This window comes from Panulirus ornatus, chromosome 32, assembly GCF_036320965.1.
Source record: "Panulirus ornatus isolate Po-2019 chromosome 32, ASM3632096v1, whole genome shotgun sequence".
Classification (NCBI taxonomy): Eukaryota; Metazoa; Arthropoda; class Malacostraca; order Decapoda; family Palinuridae; genus Panulirus; species Panulirus ornatus.
In genome coordinates this window covers 9,010,037-9,026,294 of record NC_092255.1, presented here as the reverse complement: position 1 = coordinate 9,026,294, position 16,258 = coordinate 9,010,037, and the positions used below count along the sequence as shown (strand labels likewise).

General features: G+C 43.3%; 1 protein-coding gene across 1 annotated transcript in view; it reads right to left on the bottom strand.

The window, feature by feature from the left end:
• LOC139759042 (ectonucleoside triphosphate diphosphohydrolase 3-like) overlaps window positions 1–16,258 on the bottom strand; it is a 245,723-nt gene that overhangs the window by 94,932 nt on the left and 134,533 nt on the right. The gene's annotated exons all lie outside the window — the stretch shown is intronic.

Genomic DNA, 16,258 nt, shown 5'->3' with positions numbered 1-16,258 from the left:
CTTCCCTTTCCTCAATTACTCTCACCTTTTGCCAATCTGCACTCAATCTCTCCTGATACTTCCTCACACAAATCTCATTTCCAAGCTCACTTACTCTCACCACTCTCTTCACCCTAACATTCTTCTTTTCTGAAAACCTCTACAAAACTTCACCTTCACCTCCACAAGATAATGATCAGACATCCCTCCAGCTGCCACTCTCAGCACATTAACATCCAAAAGTCTCTCTTTCACATGTCTATCAATTAACACTTAATCTAATAATGCTCTTCGGCCATCTCTCCTACTTACATACGTATACTTATGTATATCTCTCTTTTTAAACCAGGTATTCCTGATCACCAGTCCTTTTTCAGCACAAAAATCTACATGCTCTTCACCATTTCCATTTGCAACACTGAACGCCCTATGTACACCAATTATACCCTCAAATGCCACATAACTCACCTCTGCATTCAAATAACCCATCATTATAACCCAGTCTCGTGCATCAAAGCTACCAACACACTCACTCAGGTGCCCCAAAACATTTGCCTCTCATGATCTTTTTTCTCATGACCAGGGGCATAGGCACCAATAATCAACCATCTCTCTCCATCCACTTTCAGTTTTGCCCATATCACCCTAGAGGCTACTTTCTTACACTCTATCACATACTCCCACAACTCCTGCTTCAGGAGTAGTTCTAGTCCTCTCACCAACTCCTGACTTTCCTCCCAAAACATTCCCAAACCACTCTTTGAGCTTTGTTTCACTCAGAGCCAAAACATCCAGGTTCCTTTCCTCAAACATACTACCTATCTCTCCTTTTTCTCATCTAGGTTACATCCACACATATCTATACACCCCAATCTGAGCCTTCAAGAAGGATGAGCACTCACCGCATGACTCCTTCTTCTCTTTCCCCTCTTAGAAGGTTAAATACATTTATTCCCTGGGGATAGGGGAGAAAGAAAACTTCACACATATTTCCCACTTGTTGTAGAAGGCGACGAAAGGGGGCAGGAGCGGGGAGCTAGTAACACTCCCCTCCTTGGGAAGTGAGTCAGTTGTTCGCTGATGATACAGCGCTGGTGGCTGATTCGAGTGAGAAACTGCAGATGTTGGTGATTGAGTTTGGTAGTGTGTGAAAGAAGAAAGCAGAGAGTGTATATGGATAAGAGCAAGGTTAGTAGGTTCAGTAGGGTTGAGGGACAAGTAAATTAGGAGGTAAGTTTGAATGGAGAAAAACTGGAGGAATTGAAGTGTTTTAGATATCTGAGATTGGATTTGGCAAAAGATAGAACCACGGAAGTAGAAGTGAGTCACAGGGTGGGGGAGGGGGCAAAAGTTTTGGGAGCGTTGAAAAATGTGTGGAAGGCGAAAACATTATCTTCGAAAGCAAAAATGGGTATGTTTGAAGGAATAGTAGTTCCAACAATGTTATATGGTTGCGTGGCATGAGCTATAGAAAGGGTTGTGCGGAGGAGGGTGGATGTGTTGGAAATGAGATGTTTGAGGACAATATGTGGCTTGAGGTGGTTTCATCGAGTAAGTAATGAAAAGGTAAGAGAGATAAGTGGCAATAAAAAGAGTGTGGTTGAGAGAGCAGAAGAGGGTGTATTCAAATGATTTGGTCACATGGAGAGAATGAGAGAGGAAAGATTGACAAAGAGGATATATGTGTCAGAGGTGGAGGGGATGAGGAGAAATGGGAGACCAAATTGGAGGTGGAAGAATGGAGTGAAAAAGTTTTTGAGCAATCGTGGCCTGAACATGCAGGAGGGTGAAAGGCTTGCAAGGAATAGAGTGAACTGGAACAATGTGGTATACCGGAGCCAACGTGCTGTCAATGTATACAATGTATACATTGAGATGTATAGGTATGTATATTTGTGTGTGTGGACGTGTATGTATATATATGTGTATGTGGGTGGGTTGGGCCATTCTTTCATCTGCTTCCTTGTGCTACCTCGCTAACGTGGGAGACAGCGACAAAGTACAATAACATATATAAAATACATAGATTTTTATTAATCATTTATGATATTTTGTCGTTCTCTCCCACATTAGCAATTTTGGTCTCCCACTTCTACTTGTTCCCTCCACCTCTGACACATACATCCTCTTTCTGAATCTTTCCTCACTCATTCTCTCCATGTGATCAAACCATCTCAAAACACCCTCTTCCGCTCTCTCAACCACACTCTTTTTATTACCACATATCTCTGTTACCCTTGCATTACTTACTCGATCAAACCACCTCACACCACATATTGTCCTCAAATATCTCATTTCCAACACATCCACCCTACTCCACACAACCATATCTATAGCCCATGCCTAGCAAACATATAACATTGTTGGAACCACTATTCCTTCAAAAACACCCATTTCTACTTTCTGAGATAATGTTTTCGCCTTCCACACATTTTTCAATGCTCCCAGGACTTTCACCCCCTCCCCCACCCTCTGACTCATTTCTGCTTTCATGGTTCCATCCACTACCAAATCCACTCCCAGATATCTAAAACACTTCACTTCCTCCAGATTTTCTCCATTCAAACTTACCTCCCAACTGATATCTCCCTTAAAAATACTGTACCTAATAACCTTGTTCTTATTCACATTTACTCTCAGCTTTCTTCTTTCACACACTTTACCAAATTCAATCTTCACCTTCTGCAGTTTCTCACCCAAATCAGCCACCACCTCTGTATCATCAATGAACAATAACTGACTCACTTCCCAAGCCCTCTCATCCAAAACATACTACATACTTGCCACTCTCTCCAAAACTCTTGCATTCACCTCCTTAACAACCCCATCCATAAACAAATTAAACAGCCATGGAGACATCAAGCACCCCTGCCTCAAACCGACATTCACTGAGAACCAATCACTTTCCTCTCTTCCTACTCATACACATGCCTTACATCCTTGATAAAAACTTTTCACTGCTTCTAACAACTTGCCTCCCACACCATATATTCTTAATACCTTCCACAGAGCATCTCTATCAACTCTCTCATATGCCTTCTCCAGGTCCAAAAATGCTACATACTAATCCATTTGCTTTTCTCAGTATTTCTCACATACATTCTTCAAAGCAAACTCCTGATCCACACATCCTCTACCACTTCTGAAACCACACAGCTCTTGCCAATCTGATGCTCTGTACATGCTTTCACCCTCTCAATCAATACCCTCCCATATAAGTTCCCAGGAATACTCAACAAACTTATACCTCTGTTTTTTGAACACTCACCTTTATCCCCTTTACCTTTGTACAAAGGCACTATGTAGTTTTTCTCCATTCATTAGTGAAAGGGTAAGAGAGATGTGTGGTAATAAAAAAGAGTGTGGTTGAGAGAGCAGAAGAGGGTGTTTTGAAATGGTTTGGTCACATGGAGAGAATGAGTGAGGAAAGATTGACCAAATGGATATATATGTCAGAGGTGGAGGGAACTAGGAGAAGTGGGAGACCAAATTGGAGGTGGAAAGATGGAGTGAAAAAGATTTTGAGTGATCGGGGCCTGAACATGCAGGAGGGTGAAAGGCTTGCAAGGAATAGAGTGAATTGGAACGATGTGGTATACTATAATAATATATTCTATTTTATTTATTTTGCTTTGTCGCTGTCTCCTGCGTTAGCGAGGTAGCGCAAGGAAACAGACGAAAGAAATTGCGCAACCCGCCCACATACACATGTATATACATACACATCCACACATGCAAATATACATACCTATACATCTCAATGTACACATATATATACACACACAGACATATACATATATACACATGTACATAATTCATACTGTCTGCCTTTATTTGTTCTCATCGCCACCTCGCCACACATGGAATAACAACCCCCTCACCCCTCATGTGTGCGAGGTAGCGCTGGGAAAAGACAACAAAGGCCCCATTTGTTCACACTCAGTCTCTAGCTGTCATGCAATAATGCACCGAAACCACAGCTCCCTTTCCACATCCAGGCAACACACAACTTTCTATGGTTTACCCCAGACGCTTCACATGCCCTGGTTCAATCCATTGACAGCACGTCGACCCCAGTATACCACATCGTTCCAATTCACTCTATTCCTTGCACGCCTTTCACCCTCCTGCATGTTCAGGGCCCGATCACTCAAAATCTTTTTCACTCCATCTTTCCACCTCCAATTTGGTCTCGCACTTCTCCTCGTTCCCTCCACCTCCGACACATATATCCTCTTGGTCAATCTTTCCTCACTCATTCTCTCCATGTGACCAAACCATTTCAAAACACCCTCTTCTGCTCTCTCAACCACACTCTTTTTATTTCCACACATCTCTCTTACTCTTACATTACTTACTCGATCAAACCACCTCACACCACATATTGTCCTCAAACATCTCATTTCCAGCACATCCACCCTCCTGCGCACAACTCTATCCATAGCCCATGCCTTGCAACCATACAACATTGTTGGAACCACTATTCCTTCAAAAATACCCATTTTTGCTTTCCGAGATAATGTTCTCGACTTCCAAACATTCTTCAAGGCTCCAAGAATTTTCGCCCCCTCCCCCACCCTATGATTCACTTCCACTTCCATGGTTCCATCCGCAGCCAGATCCACTCCCAGATATCTAAAACACTTCACTTCCTCCAGTTTTTCTCCATTCAAACACACCTGCCAATTGACTTGACCCTCAACCCTACTGTACCTAATAACCTTGCTCTTATTCACATTTACTCTTAACTTTCTTCTTTCACACACTTTACCAAACTAAGTCACCAGCTTCTGCAGTTTCTCACATGAATCAGCCACAAGCGCTGTATCATCAGCGAACAACAACTGACTCACTTCCCAAGCTCTCTCATCCACAACAGACTGCATACTTGCCCCTCTTTCCAAAACTCTTGCATTCACCTCCCTAACAACCCCATCCATAAACAAATCAAACAACCATGGAGACATCACACACCCCTGCCGCAGACCCACATTCACGGAGAACCAATCACTTTCCTCTCTTCCTACATGTTCACATGCCTTACATCCTCGATAAAAACTTTTCACTGCTTCTAACAACTTGCCTCCCACACCATACATTCTTAAAACCTTCCACAGAGCATCTCTATGAACTCTATCATATGCCTTCTCTAGATCCATAAATGCTACATACAAATCCACTTGCTTTTCTAAGTATTTCTCATACATTCTTCAAAGCAAACACCTGATCCACACATACTCTACCACTTCTGAAACCACACTGCTCTTCCCCAATCTGATGCTCTGTACATGCCTTCACCCTCTCAATCAATACCCTCCCATATAATTTCACAGGAATACTCAACAAACTTATACCTCTGAAATTTGAGCACTCACTCTTATCCCCTTTGCATTTGTACAATGGCACTGTTTAATTTGTTTATGGATGGGGTTGTTAGGGAGGTGAATGCAAGAGTTTTGGAAAGAGGGGCAAGTATACAGTCTGTTGTGGATGAGAGAGCTGATTCATGTGAGAAACTGCAGAAGCTGGTGACTGAGTTTGGTAAAGTGTGTGAAAGAAGAAAGTTAAGAGTAAATGTGAATAAGAGCAAGGTTATTAGGTACAGTAGGGTTGAGGGTCAAGTCAATTGAGAGGTAAATTTGAATGGAGAAAAACTGGAGGAAGTAAAGTGTTTTAGATATCTGGGAGTGGATCTGGCAGCGGATGGAACCACGGAAGTGGAAGTGAATCAAAGGGTGGGGGAGGGGGCGAAAATCCTGGGAGCCCTGAAGAATGTGTGGAAGTCGAGAACATTATCTCGGAAAGCAAAAATGGGTATGTATGAAGGAATAGTGTTCCAACAATGTTGTATGGTTGCGAGGCGTGGGCTATGGATAGAGTTGTGCGCAGGAGGGTGGATGTGCTGGAAATGAGATGTTTGAGGACAATGTGTGGTGTGAGGTGGTTTGATCGAGTAATTAATGTAAGAGAGATGTGTGGAAATAAAAAGAGCGTGGTTGAGAGAGCAGAAGAGGGTGTTTTGAAATGGTTTGGGCACATGGAGAGAATGAGTGAGGAAAGATTGACCAAGAGGATATATGTGTCGGAGGTGGAGGGAACGAGGAGAAGTGTGAGACCAAATTGGAGGTGGAAAGATGGAGTGAAAAAGATTTTGAGTGATCGGGGCCTGAACATGCAGGAGAGTGAAAGGCGGGCAAGGAATAGAGTGAATTGGATCGATGTGGTATACTGGGGTTGACATGCTGTCAGTGGATTGAATCAGGGCATGTGAAGCGTCTGGGGTAAACCATGGAAAGTTGTGTGGGGCTTGGATGTGGAAAGGGAGCTGTGGTTTCGGGCATTATTGCATGACAGTTAGAGACTGAGTGTGAACGAATGGGGCCTTTGTTGTCTTTTCCTAGTGCAACCTCGCACACATGAGGGGGGAGGGGGATGGTATTCCAAGTGTGGCGAGGTGGCGATGGGAATGAATAAAGGCAGACAGTGTGAATTGTGTGCATGGGTATATATGTATGTGTCTGTGTGTGCATATATATGTGTACATTGAGATGTATAGGTATGTATATTTGCGTGTGTGGACGTGTATGTATATACATGTGTATGGGGGTGGGTTAGGCCATTTCTTTTGTCTGTTTCCTTGCGTTACCTCGCAAACGCGGGAGACAGCGACAAAGCAAAATAAATAAATAAATAAATATATATATATATATATATATATATATACCGGGGTCGACGTGCTGTAAATGGATTGAATCAGGGCATGTGAAGCGTCTGGGGTAAACCATGGAAAGTTCTGTGGGGCCTGGATGTGGAAAGGGAGCTGTGGTTTCGGGCATTATTGCATGACAGCTGGAGACTGAGTGTGAGTGAATGGGGCCTTTGTTGTCTTTTCCTGGTGCTGCCTTGCACACATGGGGGGGAGGGGAAGGGGATGTTATTCTGTGTGTGGCAGGGGTGGCGATGGTGGGGAGTAGGAGCAGACAGTGTAAATTGTGTGCATGTCTGTATATGTGCGTGTCTGTGTGTGTATATATGTGTGTACGTTGGGATGTGTGGGTGTGTATGTTGCATGTGTGGACGTGTGTGTGTGTGCATGTGTGTGGGGGTGGGTTGGGCCATTTCTTTCGTCTGTTTCCTTGCGCTACCTCTCAGGCACAGGAGACAGCGACAAAGCAAAATAAAAAAAAAAAAATAATATATTCCTAAGAGTCCAGGGGGAAAATGAAACACAAAAAGATCCCAAGTGAACTTTCGTGTAATAATCACATCATCAGGGGAGACACAAGAGAGAAATATAACAGTCAGTTGATATACATCGAAGAGACGAAGCTAGGACGCCATATATATATATATATCCCTGGGGATAGGGGAGAAAGAATACTTCCCATGCATTCCTCACGTGTCGTAGAAGGAGCCTAAAGGGGACGGGAGCAGGGGGGCTGGAAATCCTCCCCTCCTTGTATTTTAACTTTCTATAAGCAGAAACAGAAGGAGTCATGCGGGGAGTGCTCATCCTACTTGAAGGCTCAGATTGGGTGTCTAAATGTGTGTGGATGTACCCAAGATGAGAAAAAAGGAGAGATAGGTAATATGTTTGAGGAAAGGAACCTGGATGTTTTGGCTCTCAGTGAAACGAAGCTCAAGGGTAAAGGGGAAGAGTGATTTGGGAATGTCTTGGGAGTAAAGTCAGGGGTTAGTGAGAGGAAAAAAGCAAGGGAAGGAGTAGCACTACTCCTGAAACAGGAGTGGTGGGAGTATGTGATAGAGTGTAAGAAAGTAAACTCTACATTGAAATGGGTAAAACTGAAAGTGGGTGGAGAGAGATGGGTGATTATTGGTGCATATGTACCTGGGTATGAGAAGAAACATCATGAGAGGTAAGTGTTTTGGGAGCAGCTGAGTGTGTTCGTAGTTTTGATGCACAAGACCAGGTTATAGTGATGGGTGATTTGAATGCAAAGGTAAGTAATGTGGCAGTTGAGGGAATAATTGTTGTACATGGGGTGTTCAGTGTCGTAAATGGAAATGGTGAAGAGCTTGTAGATTTATGTGCTGAAAAAGGATTGGTGATTGGGAATACCTGGTTTAAAAAGAGAGATATACATAAGTATGTGTGCGTAAGTAGGAGAGATGGCCAGAGAGTGTTATTGGATCATGTGTTAATTGATAGGCAGGGCGAGAGAAACTTTTGGATGTTAATGTGCTGAGAGGTGCAACTGGAGGGATGTCTGGTCATAATTTTGTGGAGACGAAGGTGAAGGTTTATAGAGGTTTTCAGAAAAGAAGAGAGAATGTTGGGGTGAAGAGAGTGGTAAGTGAGCTTCGGAAGGAGACTTGTGTGAGGAAGTACCAGGAGAGACTGAGTACAGAATAGAAAAAAGTGAGAACAAAGGACATAAGGGGAGTGGGGGAGGAATGGAATATATTTAGGGAAGCAGTGATGGCTTGCACAAAAGATGCTTGTGGCATGAGAAGCGTGGGAGGTGTGCAGATTAGAAAGGGCAGTGAGTGGTCAGAAGAAGAAGTAAGATTATTAGTGAGAGAAGAGAGGCCTTTAGACGATTTTTTGCAGGGATATAATGCAAATGAAAGGAAGATGTATAAAAGAAAGATGGAGGAGGTCAGGAGAAAGGTGCAAGAGGTGAAAAAGAGGGCATATGAGAGTTGGGGTGAAAGAGTATCATTAATTTTTAAGGGAGGATAAAAAGACGTTTTGGAAGGAGGTAAATAAAGTGCGTAAGACAGGGGAACAAATGGGAACTTCAGTGAAGGGGGCTAATGGGGAGGTGATAACAAGTAGTGGTGATGTGAAGAGATGGAGTGAGTATTTTGAAGGTTTGTTGAATGTGTTTCATGATAGAGTGGCAGATATAGGGTGTTTTGGTCGAGGTGGTGTGCAAAGTGAGAGGGTTAGGGAAAATGATTTGGTAAACAGAGAAGAGGTAGTAAAAGCTTTGTGGAAGATGAAAGCCGGCAAGGCAGTGGGTTTGGATGGCATTGCAGTGAAATTTATTAAAAAAGGGGGTGACTGTATTGTTCACTGGTTGGTAAGGTTATTTAATGTATGTATAACTCATGGTCAGATGCCTGAGGATTGGCGGAATGCCTGCATAGTGCCATTGTGCAAAGGCAAAGGGGATAAGAGTGAGTGCTCAAATTACAGAGGTATAAGTTTCTTGAGTATTCATGGGAAATTAAATGGGAGAGTATTGATTGAGAGGTGAAGGCATGTACAGAGCACCAGATTCGGGAAGAGCAGTTTGGTTTCAGAAGTGGTAGAGGATGTGTGGATCAGGTGTTTGCTTTGAAGAATGTATGTGAGAAATACTCAGAAAAGTAAATGGATTTGTATGTAGCATTTATGGATCTAGAAAAGGCATATGACAGAGTTGATAGAGATGCTCTGTGGAAGGTATTAAGAATATATGGTGTGGGAGGCAAGTTCTTAGAAGCAGTGAAAAGTTTTTATCGAGGATGTAAGGCATGTGTAAGTGTAGGAAGAGAGGAAAGTGACTGGTTCTCAGTGAATGTTGGTTTGAAGCAGGGGTGAGTGAAATCTCCACGGTTGTTTAATTTGTTTATGGAAGGGGTTGTTAGGGAGGTGAATGCAAGAGTTTTGGAGAGAGGAGCAAGTATGCACTTTGTTGTGGATGAGAGAGTTTGGGAAGCAAGTTAGTTGTTGTTCGCTGATGATACAGTGCTGGTGGCTGATTCATGTGAGAAACTGCAGAAGCTGGTGACTGAGTTTGGTAAAGTGTGTGAAACAAGAAAGTCGAGAATAAATGTGAATGAGAGCAAGGTTATTATGTACAGTAGGGTTCAGGGATAAGTCAATTGGGAGGTAAGTTTGAAGGGAGAAAACCTGGAGGAAGTGAAGTGTTTTAGATATCTGGGAGTGGATTTGGCAGCGGATGGAACCATGGAAGCAGAAGTGAATCTTAGGGTGGGGGAGGGGCGAAAGTTGTAGGAGCGTTGAAGAATGTGTGGAAGTATAGAACATTATCTTGGAAAACAAAAATGGGTATGTTTAAAGGAATAGTGGTTCTAACAATGTTATATGGTTGCAAGGCTTGGGCTATAGATAGAATTGTGCGGAGGAGGGTGGATGTGCTAGACATATGTTTGAGGACACTATGTGGTGTGAGGTGGTTTGATCGAGTAAGTAATTATAGGGTAAGAGGGATGTGTGGTAATAAAAAGAGTGTGGTTGAGAGAGCAGAAGAGGGTGTTTTGAAATGGTTTGGTCACATGGAAAGAATGAGTGAAGAAAGACTGACGAAGAGGATATATGTGTCAGAGGTGGAGCGAACAAGAAGTGGGAGACCAAAATGGAGGTGCAATGATGAAGTGAAAAAGATTTTGAGAGATCGGGGCCTGAATATGCAAGAGGGTGAAAGGAGTGCAAGGAATAGAGTTAATTGGAATGATGTGGTATACTGGGTTCGACGTGCTGTCAATGGATTGAACCAGGGCATGTGACGTGTCTGGGGTAAACCATGGAAAGTTCTGTGGTGCCTGGATGTGGAAAGGGTGCTGTGGTTTCAGCGCATTATACATGACAGCTAGGGACTGAGTGTGAACGAATGTGGCACTTTGTTGCCTTTTCCTAGTGCTACCTCGTGCATATGCAGGGGGAGGGGGTTGTAATTTCATGTGTGGCAGGGTGGCAATTAGAACGAATAAAGGCAGACAGTATGAATTATGTTTTTTTTTTTTTTTTTTTTTTTTTTTTTTTTTTTTTTTAATACTTTGTCGCTGTCTCCCGCGTTTGCGAGGTAGCGCAAGGAAACAGACGAAAGAAATGGCCCAACCCCCCCATACACATGTACATACACACGTCCACACACGCAAATATACATACCTACACAGCTTTCCATGGTTTACCCCAGACGCTTCACATGCCTTGATTCAATCCACTGACAGCACGTCAACCCCTGTATACCACATGACTCCAATTCACTCTATTCCTTGCCCTCCTTTCACCCTCCTGCATGTTCAGGCCCCGATCACACAAAATCTTTTTCATTCCATCTTTCCACCTCCAATTTGGTCTCCCTCTTCTCCTCGTTCCCTCCACCTCCGACACATATATCCTCTTGGTCAATCTCTCCTCACTCATTCTCTCCATGTGCCCAAACCATTTCAAAACACCCTCTTCTGCTCTCTCAACCACGCTCTTTTTATTTCCACACATCTCTCTTACTCTTATGTTACTTACTCGATCAAACCACCTCACACCACACATTGTCCTCAAACATCTCATTTCCAGCACATCCATCCTCCTGCGCACATCTCTATCCATAGCCCACGCCTCGCAACCATACAACATTGTTGGAACCACTATTCCCTCAAACATACCCATTTTCGCTTTCCGAGATAATGTTCTCGACTTCCACACATTTTTCAAGGCTCCCAAAATTTTCGCCCCCTCCCCCACCCTATGGTCCACTTCCGCTTCCATGGTTCCATCCGCTGACAGATCCACTCCCAGATATCTAAAACACTTCACTTCCTCCAGTTTTTCTCCATTCAAACTCACCTCCCAATTGACTTGACCCTCACCCCTACTGTACCTAATAACCTTGCTCTTATTCACATTTACTCTCAACTTTCTTCTTCCACACACTTTACCAAACTCAGTCACCAGCTTCTGCAGTTTCTCACATGAATCAGCCACCAGCGCTGTATCATCAGCGAACAACAACTGACTCACTTCCCAAGCTCTCTCATCCCCAACAGACTTCATACTTGCCCCTCTTTCCAGGACTCTTGCATTTACCTCCCTAACAACCCCATCCATAAACAAATTAAACAACCATGGAGACATCACACACCCCTGCCGCAAACCTACATTCACTGAGAACCAATCACTTTCCTCTCTTCCTACACGTACACATGCCTTACATCCTCGATAAAAACTTTATGTATATGTGTATATATGTATATCCCCATTGTACAAAGTCAAAGGGGATAAGAGTGAGTGCTCAAATTACAGAGGTATAAGTTTGTTGAGTATTCCTGGTAAATTATATGGGAGGGTATTGATTGAGAGGGTGAAGGCATGTACAGAGCATCAGATTGGGGAAGAGCAGTGTGGTTTCAGAAGTGGTAGAGGATGTGTGGATCAGGTGTTTGCTTTGAAGAATGTATGTGAGAGATACTTAGAAAAGCAAATGGATTTGTATATAGCATTTATGGATCTGGAGAAGGCATAAAATAGAGTTGATAGAGATAATCTGTGGAAGGTATTAAGAATATATGGTGTGGGAGGAAAGTTGTTAGAAGCAGTGAAAAGTTTTTATCGAGGATGTAAGGCATGTGTACGTGTAGGAAGAGAGGAAAGTGATTGGTTCTCAGTGAATGTAGGTTTGCGGCAGGGGTGTGTGATGTCTCCATGGTTGTTTAATTTGTTTATGGATGGGGTTGTAAGGGAGGTAAATGCAAGAGTCCTGGAAAGAGGGGCAAGTATGAAGTCTGTTGGGGATGAGAGAGCTTGGGAAGTGAGTCAGTTGTTGTTCGCTGATGATACAGCGCTGGTGGTTGATTCATGAGAGAAACTGCAGAAACTGGTGACTGAGTTTGGTAAAGTGTGTGGAAGAAGAAAGTTAAGATTAAATGTGAATAAGAGCAAGGTTATTAGGTACAGTAGGGTTGAGGGTCAAGTCAATTGGGAGGTGAGTTTGAATGGAGAAAAACTGGAGGAAGTGAAGTGTTTTAGATATCTGGGAGTGGATCTGGCAGCGGATGGAACCATGGAAGCGGAAGTGGATCATAGGGTGGGGGAGGGGGCGAAAATTCTGGGGGCCTTGAAGAATGTGTGGAAGTCGAGAACATTATCTCGGAAAGCAAAAATGGGTATGTTTGAAGGAATAGTGGTTCCAACAATGTTGTATGGTTGCGAGGCGTGGGCTATGGATAGAGTTGTGCGCAGGAGGATGGATGTGCTGGAAATGAGATGTTTGAGGACAATGTGTGGTGTGAGGTGGTTTGATCGAGTGAGTAACGTAAGGGTAAGAAAGATGTGTGGAAATAAAAAGAGCGTGGTTGAGAGAGCAGAAGAGGGTGTTTTGAAGTGGTTTGGGCACATGGAGAGAATGAGTGAGGAAAGATTGACCAAGAGGATATATGTGTCGGAGGTGGAGGGAACGAGGAGAAGAGGGAGACCAAATTGGAGGTGGAAAGATGGAGTGAAAAAGATTTTGTGTGATCGGGGCCTGAACATGCAGGAAGGTGAAAGGAGGGCAAGGAATAGAGTGAATTGGAGCGATGTGGTATACCGGGGTTGACGTGCTGTCAGTGGATTGAATCAAGGCATGTGAAGCGTCTGGGGTAAACCATGGAAAGCTGTGTAGGTATGTATATTTGCGTGTGTGGACGTATGTATATACATGTGTATGGGGGGGGGGTTGGGCCATTTCTTTCGTCTGTTTCCTTGCGCTACCTCGCAAACGCGGGAGACAGCGACAAAGTATAATAATAATAAAAAAAAAAATGTATATGAAAAAAATGGAGAGATAGGTAGTATGTTTCAGGAAAGGAACCTGGATGTTTTGGCTCTGAGTGAAACGAAGCTCATGGATAAAGGTGAAGAGTGGCTTGGGAATGTCTTGGGAGTAAAGTCAGGGGTTAGTGAGAGGACAAGAGCAAGGGAAGGAATAGCACTACTCCTGAAACAGGAGTTGTGGGAGTATGTGATAGAGTGTAAGAAAGTAAACTCTAGATTGATATGGGTATAACTGAGAGTTGATGGAGAGAGATGTGTGATTATTGGTGCATATGCACCTGGGCATGAGAAGAAACATCACGACCAGCAAGTGTTTTGGGAGCAGCGGAATGAGTGCGTTAGGGGTTTTGATGCATGAGACCGGGTTATAGTGATGCGTGATTTGAATGCAAAGGTGAGTAATGTGGCAGTAGAGGGAATAATTGGTATACATGGGGTGTTCAGAATTGTAAATGGAAATGGTGAAGAGCTTGTAGATTTATGTGCTGAAAAAGGACTGGTGATTGGGAATACCTGGTTCTAAAAAGAGAGATATACATAAGTATATGTATGTAAGTAGGAGAGATGGCCAGAGAGCATTATTGGATTACGCATTAATTGATAGGCGCGCGAAAGAGAGACTTTTGGATGTTAATGTGCTGAGAGGTGCAATTGGAGGGATGTCTGATCATTATCTTGTCGAGGCAAAGGTGAAGATTTGTAGAGGTTTTCAGAAAAGAAGAGAGAATGTTGGGATGAAGAGAGTAGTGAGAGTAAGTGAGCTATGGAAGTAGCCTTGTGTGAGGAAGTACCAGGAGAAACTGAGTACAGAATGGAAAAAGGTGAGAACAAAGGAGGTAAGGGGAGTGGGGGAGGAATGGGATGTATCTAGGGAAGCAGTGACGGCTTGCGCAAAAGATGCTTGTGGCATGAGAAGCGTGGGAGGTGGGTTGATTAGAATGGGTAGTGAGTGGTGGGATAAAGTAAGATTATTAGTGAAAGAGAAGAGAGAGGCATTTGGACGATTTTTGCAAGGAAATAATGCAAATGAGTGGGAGATGTATAAAAGAAAGAGGCAGGAGGTCAAGAGAAAGGAGCAAGAGGTGAAAAAGAGGGCAAATGAGAATAAAAAGATGTTTTGAAAGGAGGTACATAAAGTGCGTAAGATAAGGTAACAAATGGGAACTTCAGTGAAGGGGGCTAATGGGGAGGTGATAACAAGTAGTGGTGATGTGAGGAGATGGAGTGAGTATTTTGAAGGTTTGTTGAATGTGTTTCATGATAGAGTGGCAGATATAGGGTGTTTTGGTCGTGGTGGTGTGCAAAGCGAGAGGGTTAGGGAGAATGATTTGGTAAACAGAGAAGAGGTAGTAAAAGCTTTGTGGAAGATGAAAGCTGGCAAGGCAGTGGGTTTGGATGGCACTGCAGTGGAATCTATCAAAAAAGGGGGTGACTGTATTGTTCACTGGTTGGTAAGGTTATCTAATGTATGTATGATTCATCGTGAAGTGCCTGAGGATTGGCGGAATGCTTACATAGTGCCATTGTACAAAGGCAAAGGGGACGAATGTGAGTACTCAAATTACAGAGGTATATGTTTGCTGAGTATTCCTGGGAAATTATATGGGAGGATATTGATTGAGACGGTGAAGGCATGTACAGAGCATCAGATTGGGGAAGAGCAGTGTGGTTTCAGAAGTGGTAGAGGACGTGTGGATCAGGTGCTTGCTTAGAGGAATGTATGTGAGAAATACTTAGAAAAGCAAATGTATTTGTATGTAGCATTTATGGATCTGGGGAAGGCATAGGATAGAGTTGACAGAGATGCTCTGTGGAAGGCATTAAGAATATATGGTTTGAGAGGCAAATTGTAAGCAGTGATAAGTTTTATCGAGGATGTAAGGCATGTGTATGTGTAGGAAGAGAGGAAAGTGATTGGTTCTCAGTGAATGTAGGTTTGCGGCAGGGGTGTGGGATGTCTCCATGGTTGTTTAATTTGTTTATGGATGGGGTTGTTAGGGAGGTGAATGCAAGGGTTTTGGAAAGAGGGGCAAGTATGCAGTCTGTTGAGGATGAGAGACCTTGGGAAGTGAGTCAGTTGTTGTTCGCTGATGATACAGCGCTGGTGGCTGATTCATGTGAGAAACTGCAGAAACTGGTGACTGAGTTTGGTAAAGTGTGTGAAAGAAGAAAGTTGAGAGTAAATGTGAATAAGAGCAAGGTTATTAGGTACAGTAGGTTTGAGGGTCAAGTCAATTGGGAGGTAAGTTTGAATGGAGAAAAACTGGAGGAAGTGAAGTGTTTTAGATATCTGGGAGTGGATTTGGCAGTGGATGGAACCATGGAAGCGGAAGTGAATCATACGGTGGGGAAGGGGGCAAAAATTCTGGTAGCCTTGAAGAGTGTGTGAAAGTCGAGAACATTATCTTGGAAAGCAAAAATGGGTATGTTTGAAGGAATAGTGGTTCCAACAATGCTGTATGGTTGCGAGGCGTGGGCTATGGATAGAGTTGTGCGCAGGAGGGTGGATGTGCTGAAAATAAGATGTTTGAGGACAATATGCGGTGTGAGGGGGTTTGATCGAGTAAGTAATAATAGGGTAAGAGAGATGTGTGGTAATAAAAAGAGTGTGGTTGAGAGAGCAGAAGAGGATGTTTTAAAATGGTTTGGCCACATGGAGAGAATGAGTGAGGAAAGATTGACCAAGAGGATATATGCGTCAGAGGTGGAGGGAACGAGAAGTGAGAGACCAAATTGGAGGTTGAAAGATGGAGTGAAAAAGATTTTGAGTGATCG